This window comes from Balaenoptera acutorostrata, chromosome 14 (assembly GCF_949987535.1).
Source record: "Balaenoptera acutorostrata chromosome 14, mBalAcu1.1, whole genome shotgun sequence".
In the NCBI taxonomy this organism is placed as follows: Eukaryota; Metazoa; Chordata; class Mammalia; order Artiodactyla; family Balaenopteridae; genus Balaenoptera; species Balaenoptera acutorostrata.
In genome coordinates this window covers 72,281,908-72,290,547 of record NC_080077.1, presented here as the reverse complement: position 1 = coordinate 72,290,547, position 8,640 = coordinate 72,281,908, and the positions used below count along the sequence as shown (strand labels likewise).

The 8,640-nt window shown below is 41.9% G+C and overlaps 1 long non-coding RNA gene and 2 other non-coding genes across 3 annotated transcripts; all 3 read right to left on the bottom strand.

Annotated features, from left to right (window-relative positions):
* Nucleotides 1-2,824: 2,824 nt before the first annotated feature.
* LOC103005714 (uncharacterized) lies at nt 2,825-4,837 on the bottom strand. The gene is made up of 6 exons (XR_003621846.2): nt 4,694-4,837; nt 4,101-4,319; nt 3,920-3,997; nt 3,759-3,833; nt 3,377-3,447; nt 2,825-3,160 (listed from the first exon to the last, which is right to left on the bottom strand). It is a non-coding gene; the product is annotated as an uncharacterized LOC103005714 (long non-coding RNA).
* LOC114235745 (small nucleolar RNA SNORD50) lies at nt 3,259-3,329 on the bottom strand. The gene has a single exon (XR_003621850.1). It is a non-coding gene; the product is annotated as a small nucleolar RNA SNORD50 (small nucleolar RNA).
* On the bottom strand, nt 3,578-3,647 carry LOC114235746 (small nucleolar RNA SNORD50). The gene has a single exon (XR_003621851.1). It is a non-coding gene; the product is annotated as a small nucleolar RNA SNORD50 (small nucleolar RNA).
* Nucleotides 4,838-8,640: the final 3,803 nt, after the last annotated feature.

The window sequence follows — 8,640 nt, the reverse complement described above, 5'->3', positions numbered from 1 at the left end:
ATGATGAATTCTATTTGTATTCTGAAATGCTTTTTGCATTGTTAATACTCCTTTGAAGGGAACTAGAATCAACTGAGTAAGCATAACTAATGTAAAGTTCCCAAGTACGTTGGATTATACTGTACTCCATGTGGGATTCTGCGAGATTAAATCTATTTCCTGTTATAACTCAGCTGCATGGTATGCCAGGACCTCAGAGATGGACTGACTAGTGGTCAGGGGGAAGAGGCCAAGACTTGTGAGAATGAGACTGAGTGGTTCTCAGATTGGAAAGGTACCTTTCCCGACCCCCCACCTCAAAATAGTCCATAAGATTTTCAAAGCTTCATGGCACACTTATATTTTGACCTGATTTCTGTACATACCCCAAAATGTAGAATCAGTGAGGTGGAACAATGCCGGAGGCAGTGGCAATATTCATGAGGTAATTATATATACTATGCTTTAAATACGATTTGGATCTGGAACCAAGCTTTTGGGAGGAAATATGGGAAGGAGGGTCCCACCCCCAGGGAGGAGGAATTGACAAAAGATAAGCAGACTATCCTAGTAGGCTGGGATTCAAAGGCTCTAAATTTAATGGGTGAACTGGTTTAAAAATCATGAAACAGCCAAAAGCTTTCACACAGGCTGGGCAAACAGCAAGGATTATGAAGTGTATAATCAGTTCAGAGGGCACTTGATTGGGAAGCCAAGTGCGGTGGATATTGGATTTCTAATTTTAGAAAACACCAAAAGGTAGGATTGAGCCTACTGTATTTTAAGATAACCTGGAGGCATGGTGTTAAGCAGAGAAAATATTGGCTCACATCACACACATGTAGACTCTGTTCTTTCAATCTGAAACCAGCCCTAACCAAGCAGATCCTGGTCTATTTCAGTCCTATTCATTTAGGTCTTTAGGCTTTTGATTTTTAATCTACGCTGCCTCTCTAAGTTGCAGGTATGTTCTGGAAGGTAAATCCCTTACCCAGATAACAGCTTAAGGTCCCTGGTCTTAGCTAGTAGTTAGTTGCCTATTACCCAGCTAAGTCAGCATTCACAAATCAGAAGGCCAGTAGAGTATAACAAGACCTCTGCTGTGCGAAAGAAAAATGCTACTAAGTCAATCGGTAATTTAAAAGGAAGCTGCTATGTTGAGCTAAGTTCCACTAAAATTGTACCTTTTTGGACCCAACTCTCATCTCTTGTCAATTGTGTACCCTGCAAAATCAGTAGGGCTCAATAAGTGACTATGTCTCTTCCTGCTTAAAACATGTCAAGTTTCAGGGAATTTGAATGATAGCTTTTTTTAGTTCTGTTGCTCAAGAAGCTTGGGGTACTGTAGCATTTCAGTCTTATCCTCCACCTTATTTGTCCCACATCTATCCATCCAACTGATGCCTAAATTCTCAATTTACCACCCTTAGCATACCATCTTTGGTTGGTGTCTCCTACGCCTAAATTTATCACTTGTTCAATCTCCTCAGTTCTTTGCATCCCTGTATCTTGCCTTCTTTCTTGGTACCCTGTACAACTATTGATGTGACAGAGGACATAGTAAATGTTTTACCCTTGACCTCCCTGGCAGAACCTAGTATAGTGCAATGAAGTATAACATACATTATTTGTATTTTATCAACTAAGGAAATATGATACAAGACTGACTGGGAGGGAAAGGAGCAAAACCAGAAGGGACTGAGGGAAAAGAGGTCAAACGGCTCTAAAGCCAAGTTTTATTCATTTCATGCCTTGTTTTGAAGGGACTGATGTTTGCCAACTCTGACAAAAGGGCAGTTTTCTCTGCAAGTTTTGTGTAGATCCCAATTGGTCTTTAATCATTCACTGTTCGTTTAACATTTACTGACAACCAAGTGCCAGATAGTTAAGGTATCTAGGTACTTAAGATGTCAGTGTGTGAAACAGATCTTATCGAGTATGTTGTAAAAGTTCCAACCAAATAAAGCGGGGTAAGGGAGATCAGTGATCAAGGGTGCAGATTGCAGTGCCAACGTTTCCTCATTTCCAAATACACATAAGTGCAATAAAGAACAATGTAACACAATGCTGTACATGGAGGTGGTTTACGACTGCAAGAAACATTTTCAGAGCCCCATTTTTGTACACTGTCTTAATACTTGTGCCAAATTCACTATGTGCCTGACCACTACAGGTTTATCAGTCTCATGAACCTGACTGAGCTGCATGGACCCCAAATTGAATTCTCACTGAGGCAGGTGAACATTTTAAGAAAGAGTTCATTATAAGGTGACAAGAATATTGGCACTCTGACTTTGACATTTAAATATGGGCTTGGGAACAATTTATTCATGCAGCTATTTAGGGAAAATGATTATGCATGGAGCCCAACCACCTTGGTTAGATCAGATGCTATTACTGTTTACACTAATCCATTCTGTACAATGTTTGACCACTTTTAACCCAGATTTTATCAATGACCTTCCCTCATGACTCCTGATTGTTATGCTGTGCTCTCTTCCTTAATTTTCAGCATTACTCCTCCCCATTTTTAGCATAAATACCCTTTCATATTACTATTACAGTAGGACTAAATATTCCACAATTCAGCTAGTATACTGATCGTTTTGATGCCTGGCTTTCCCTCCCCTTGCCCCAGTCATAGGTCCTCTCTGCTTTCACCTCCATTAATTCAGTAATACTTAGTACCCTGCACATAGCCAAGGTTTTCCATATCCCCTTGTGATCCTTATGATTGCCAAACCAAGTCATCTCCCCCTACTAAGGATTTTCCCACAATAGTATAAACTTTCACTTGGCTGTACTTACAATTATGCATTTTAAATTCAGACAGGTGACCAAAGGCTAAACATTCACTCAAAATTATTTAATTACAAGGCTGGATAACTGGAAAAGAATTTTCCATTAAAAACAGTTTCAGAGCTAGAAAGTATCAATAATATACTGGCTAACAGGTTACGACTCTAGGGCAGTGACATGATTAAACAGAAATGGCTTGAATCTTATGGATGCATTAATCTAGATTCGATGTTGGCTGAGAAATCTATTTACAAATGCAATTTCAAAATTAAAAAAATAATCTGTCTTGAGTTTTGTTTTCTTTCCGTGTCCATAAAAGGAAGAGCTTTTCCTGATCACCAGTTTTTCATACAACAGACAAGTAAATCTCGTGGCACTAGCCCTAGAAAAGGAAGAACATTTGAGATTTACAAGACTATCAACATCTCAAGAACTTATTTAAAGGAATTTTCAAAAATACTGTCGTCCTTATATTGGTCTATCTCAGAAGCCAGATCCGTATAAGATTTTTTCAACAGAAATTCAGGTTCGGGATAGGATCATCATAGATAAGACCAAGGACACAAGATTGACTGTTAAGCAAAATATCTCTACTCACAGACATGTTTACACCTTAGGAACTTCATGGCAAACTGGCCTCTTTCAATAGGCAGACAGCGACCCCTGTCACTGTTGGCAGAGAAAAAAAACACTAGTGTGAATTAAGTTTTTCCCCTATAAGAGGCATAAGCTAACAGAAAACTCAGTTACAAAATCCAGGCAACAAAAATTTGTTATCTCATAACTGCATATTGGTCTTATCTCAGAAGCCGAATCCGTACATGCTTTTCTTCAGGTAATCCGCTTCGGGATAGCTTTCCTCATTGATCAGACCAAACTCCATTAAGCTCTATCACACTGACACTTAACATAAACCAGAGCGGCATTAAAGGCAAGTACTACGGAATGCTATAGTAGATGTTGTAAGCCACATAACTTACTTTCAGATGAAGCTGTTCATCATCAATCGGTGACGGTCATAGCTTCATCAGTATTCATCGACCTGCAGGATGCTCCTTCGAGGACAAAAAATTTCTCATTTACTCTACATGTGGACTAAACACATGCAGACTCAAAGTATTAATAGGAGTCCAATACACACCTGGTAAGATTGTCAGGTTTTAACCAAGTCATTTTCCAGCAAACCTTCTCCCATACGTTTTGGAACTTTCCTTTGTATCTAAAAAAAAGAAGCTTAATTTCAAATGATGCTCCATCATCGTTTCTGTAAATCAACAGGTTTACTCCTTCGGTTTAAGAACTAAGCCCCCAACAACCCTTACCTCAGCCTCTCCACATAACAGCTCCGTTGCACCGAAAGCCATTGTTCTTGCGGGGCATCTATTTAAAAGTAAGCATTCTCACAGAATGTCATAGTTCAAGGTTTTCAGCACTAAACTCCTCCCCTTCAATAATCCTATTTGCACACAGCGCCACCTGGGCACAATACAACTCAGTCTCACGCCGAGTCAGGAGCTGCCCGTTTTGAAATAACTGTTGATCTGGCCAAGGGAGAAAAACACCCTATCAGAGGCCTCTCGCTCTTAACGTTAAGGGTAACCCCCCGCCCCCAAATCCCAGGAATGTTGTCTTCTGCCGGCCGCCTCCCAGGCTCAGTCAGCGGCTGCCCGGGCGTAACAACCAGGCCGCGCGCATCGCCGCGGCCTCCAGCGGCCGCCTCCGCACGCCTAAGCTCGAAGCCGGCCGCCACCACGACTCGGGACACGTGGTAGCCCGGCGGCGTGTTCCCCACGTCCAAGTTTTCATCACCGCACTCTAACCTCCAATTTCTGTAATCGTTTCACCGTACTGCAGCCCCCAACCTAAGCTGCGCCGCCCGAGGTCGCTCGGACAACCGCCAACAACTCCCGCTTACCTAGCACCACACGACTGCTCCCAAGTCCTGACGTAAAAGACCGAGCGGTGTCGCCAGCAGTTCCCTATATAGTCTCTCCCGAGCCGGAACGAGGCCGCTCCTCCCTCTCGCATCTATTGGACGCTGTAGAGTAAGGGGGCGTGGCCGGCTCCTGACGGGAGGCGCGAGAGCGCGCCAGGCGGCTCTTTTCTTTCTGGGGCTCGTTCCGGGGCGTGGTGCGCGCACTGTCGCTCCGCGGCGCGCACGCCCAGCCCGGGGCGCGCGCCCGCTGGCTCGCCGCTGTCCGTCGCTTCCGAGTCTGGCTCTACGTGGCGCGGGAGTGGCGCCAGAATTTAAACGAACGGCCGCCTTTGCAGGCGAGGCTACCACCTACCCTGAGCCAAGTCTGCCCGCGACGGCTGGGGCGGCTCGGGGCCGGCAGTGGACTTGAGTGTAGCAGTGGACTTGAGTGTAGCAGTGGACTTGAGTGTAGGGCGGCCTCACCCGGTGACCCGCTCGAGAAGTCGGGCTGGCTGGTTGGCTGGCGCCTGCGGGAGTTGACGCCGGGCGGCCCCTGCACGCCCGGAAAGAGAAATTGGCGGGCAGAAGTGCTCGGGTGAAAAAAGTCTGTGAAAGCACCGTGTTTCTCCTCCGGTCCACAGCGAGAATGCCGCGCGTCTCGGGAGAGCCGGCCCGCCGCTCGGCACGCGGCCCAGCTGCGCTCCGCGGGACCCGCCCCACCCACACGCCGCCGGGCGCAGGGCGCTGCTGTTACGCTGATCCGCCCAGAGAGTTCTCCTCGAGACGGGAGACCCGAGAGGTAAATCCAACGCTTGGTAGAGAACACTGAGGCCTGAAGTAGCTAAGTAATTTTCCTAAATTCACACAACCAAAAAAAAAAAAAAAAAGGCTTTGCTATTTAAAATTTTTTTTGTACTAAATTCATTATAATGCATGCAGGAGAAAGATTAATTTGAGAAATTTCCCAGAATGCTTTATCCAAACGACACTTCAATTCAGTAGCAACCATTACATTAATTAGTAAGTACGCGTAAATATACGTACGTATATTGCACACACGGGAGCACACGACATTAGAACATTATGGCATTTGAAAATTCAGGTCTTCATAGCACTTAACAACTAGTTATTATGTACGTGTGCGTTTGTTTATTGTCCTCCGCCGGTGCACCGCTCTTTATTTTTCTGCCTTAGAACAGTGCCTGGCATAAAGCAGGTGGTCAGTAACTACTAGTTGAATAAGCGAGTAACAAGAACCTAAGCGATGAAGTGTTTACTTGGCTGGGCGTTATGTATATTTGAAAATAACCATTTTGTAATGCACAGTGTAAATTTGCATATTCCTCATATTAAAAAAACTAAAACAGTACAAAAGGATATAAAAAGCAAAGTAAAAGTTCCTTTTCACGTCGCTGGGAATCTTCTCTCTGCTATTAACAGTAACCGATATTAACAGTTTTTGAAACTTTCTATGCACATATATGTACGTATTTTTTCACATGCAAATAGGATCTGTGTCCTTTTCTGCAACTTGCTTTGCCCCCTGGTAAATATCATAGACATCTTTCTGTATCAGTACATAGAGATGACCTTCTTGTTTATAGCCTGCATAGTATTCAGTTGGATGTGTCATAGTTTCATAACTTTCCAGCTTTTCACTATTTCAAATAGTGCCGAAGTGAATTATAGGTATATCATAGTGAGCTTGTGAGAAGATCTGCAAGATCAATTTCTAGAAGTGAGGCAACGGTTATGTGCACTTAGATTTGTGATAGATATTACTTAATTGTTCCCAGCTTCCTTCCACTCCCATAAAATGGTTGTGTTGTGATTATATTTTGAAGTGTGTTTTGCTAATTGAGAAACATGTATAACTGTTATGGGATGGCCATTGTCACACAATTGAAACCGAAAACTATTACTCCCTTTGTTCTCTTTGAATCACTGTTTGCTGTGCTGAAGACCCTTAAAATCATCTGGTCAAAAGCAGTATAAAACAATGATTCTCTACCCTGACTTATCAATTGAATTACTTGGAGAGATAAAAAGTATCAGATTTCTGGTTCCTAACCTGGAGCTACTAAAGCAGAATATCCAAAAGTGGGACCCAGGACGCATTTTAAACAAGCATCTGGGACAGTGCTAACAGGAATATAACATAAACCACAAATGTGAGTCACATATGTAATTTTGAGTATGCTAGTAGCCACTTTTAATTTAAAATAGTAAATAGCATCAGATGAAATTAATTCCAGTACATTTTATTTAACCCAACAGAGCCAAAATATTTTCATTTCAATATATGATCAGCATAAGTTATGTACTCAGTCCTTAAAATCCATTGTATATTTTACACTCACAGCACATCTCAATTTGACTGCCCATATTTCAAGTGCTTCATTGCCACATGGCTAGTGGCTGTTGTTTTGGACACCCCAGGTCTAGGGTGATTCATATACATATATAAGTTTGAGAACCGCTGTATTAGGGTAAGTGCAGTATTGCACATCTGATATATATTCCAGTCTTAAAAAAAAAAAAAAAAGACTCCCATTTTCCTTTTAACTCATAGACGGATAACTCTAACAAATGCAGTGCAAAATGAAATGAATTTAGAGCCTGATTAGTGACAACACTGCCCTCCAGTGAATGTGGCTGATGACTGTAAAGTCAGTACATAATTCATTCAAGACTTTTATCTCTTCAAGGAACAGAAAAACATACTGAGGGATGAAGCCAACAGTTATTGCTCCCACACCTAAAGCAGACAAGCGAAATGCTACCAAATATTTCAAGTGAGTTAAGAGAGACCATATAAAGATCAGAACTGAAATTAAAAGTATCCTTGAAGAATTTAGCATACTGAAAACAACTCATATTCTGTTGCAAACTTTCAGATAAGATCATCATTTTAATCATTTTTTTTGGAAGAAATGTTCACTGAGCCCCTGGTGCATGCATTGTGCTTCAGGGAAGGTTAATGTGAATATACAAAAGTCCTTGCCCTTCCCGAAAGAGTTTATACTTTAGTAAGAAGTAACCACCCAATTTTAGACACCTCTGCTTTATTTTTTTTCTTTTGTTTTAATTTTTGCTGGAATATAGTTAATTTACAATGTGTTAGTTTCAGGTGTACAGCACAGTGACTCAGTTATACATATACATATATGCATATACATATACATATATACTCTTTTTTATATTCTATTCTCATATAGGTCATTACAGAGTATTGAGAAGAGTTCCCTGTGCTATACAGTAGGTCCTTATTAATTATCTATTTCATATATAGTAGTGTAGACACCTCTGCTTTAAAAATTAGACATTCATTAAAGACTTCTAGGTAAGATTATAGTGTGAACCAAATAGTGTTTTAGGAAGAGTTTGGAGAGAAAAAGCAGTGTTTAGAAATTTAGTGCAATCATTTAGATGAGATATTGTGAGGGACACCACTATAATTTTGGCCATGGAGATGGAAGGCAGGGAAGAGAACAACGTATGGTGAGAACTTATGTGCTATTAGGTTCTTGTATGCATTGGATCATGTAATCTTCAAAACAATCCTGTTGTATACTTTAAAGATGAGGAAAATGAGGCATAGAGATCTCGGTTAACTAACTTCCCAAGTCCTTCTGACCCCAGATTCATAATCCTGTCCCCAGAACATGCTGTGGCTGTGTTGAAGGAAGAGATGGTAGGATGTGATGATCTGTGGGGGAAGAGGAAGTGGAATGGAGCCTAGGCAGGCAAGAGAATGGCAGCTCCACTGACAGGAAGAGGCAAGTTAGGAATGACATTTGGGAGCAGGAAAAAGAAGATTCAGTTTTGGTTGTGGTAGATTTTGAGGGGAACATTTGGTTACATTTGTCCAGTGGACCATCAGAAATGTAGAACTGAAGCCCAAGAGAAGAGTTGGGGCTGGAGAAGGACCATTTGGCAAACTAATG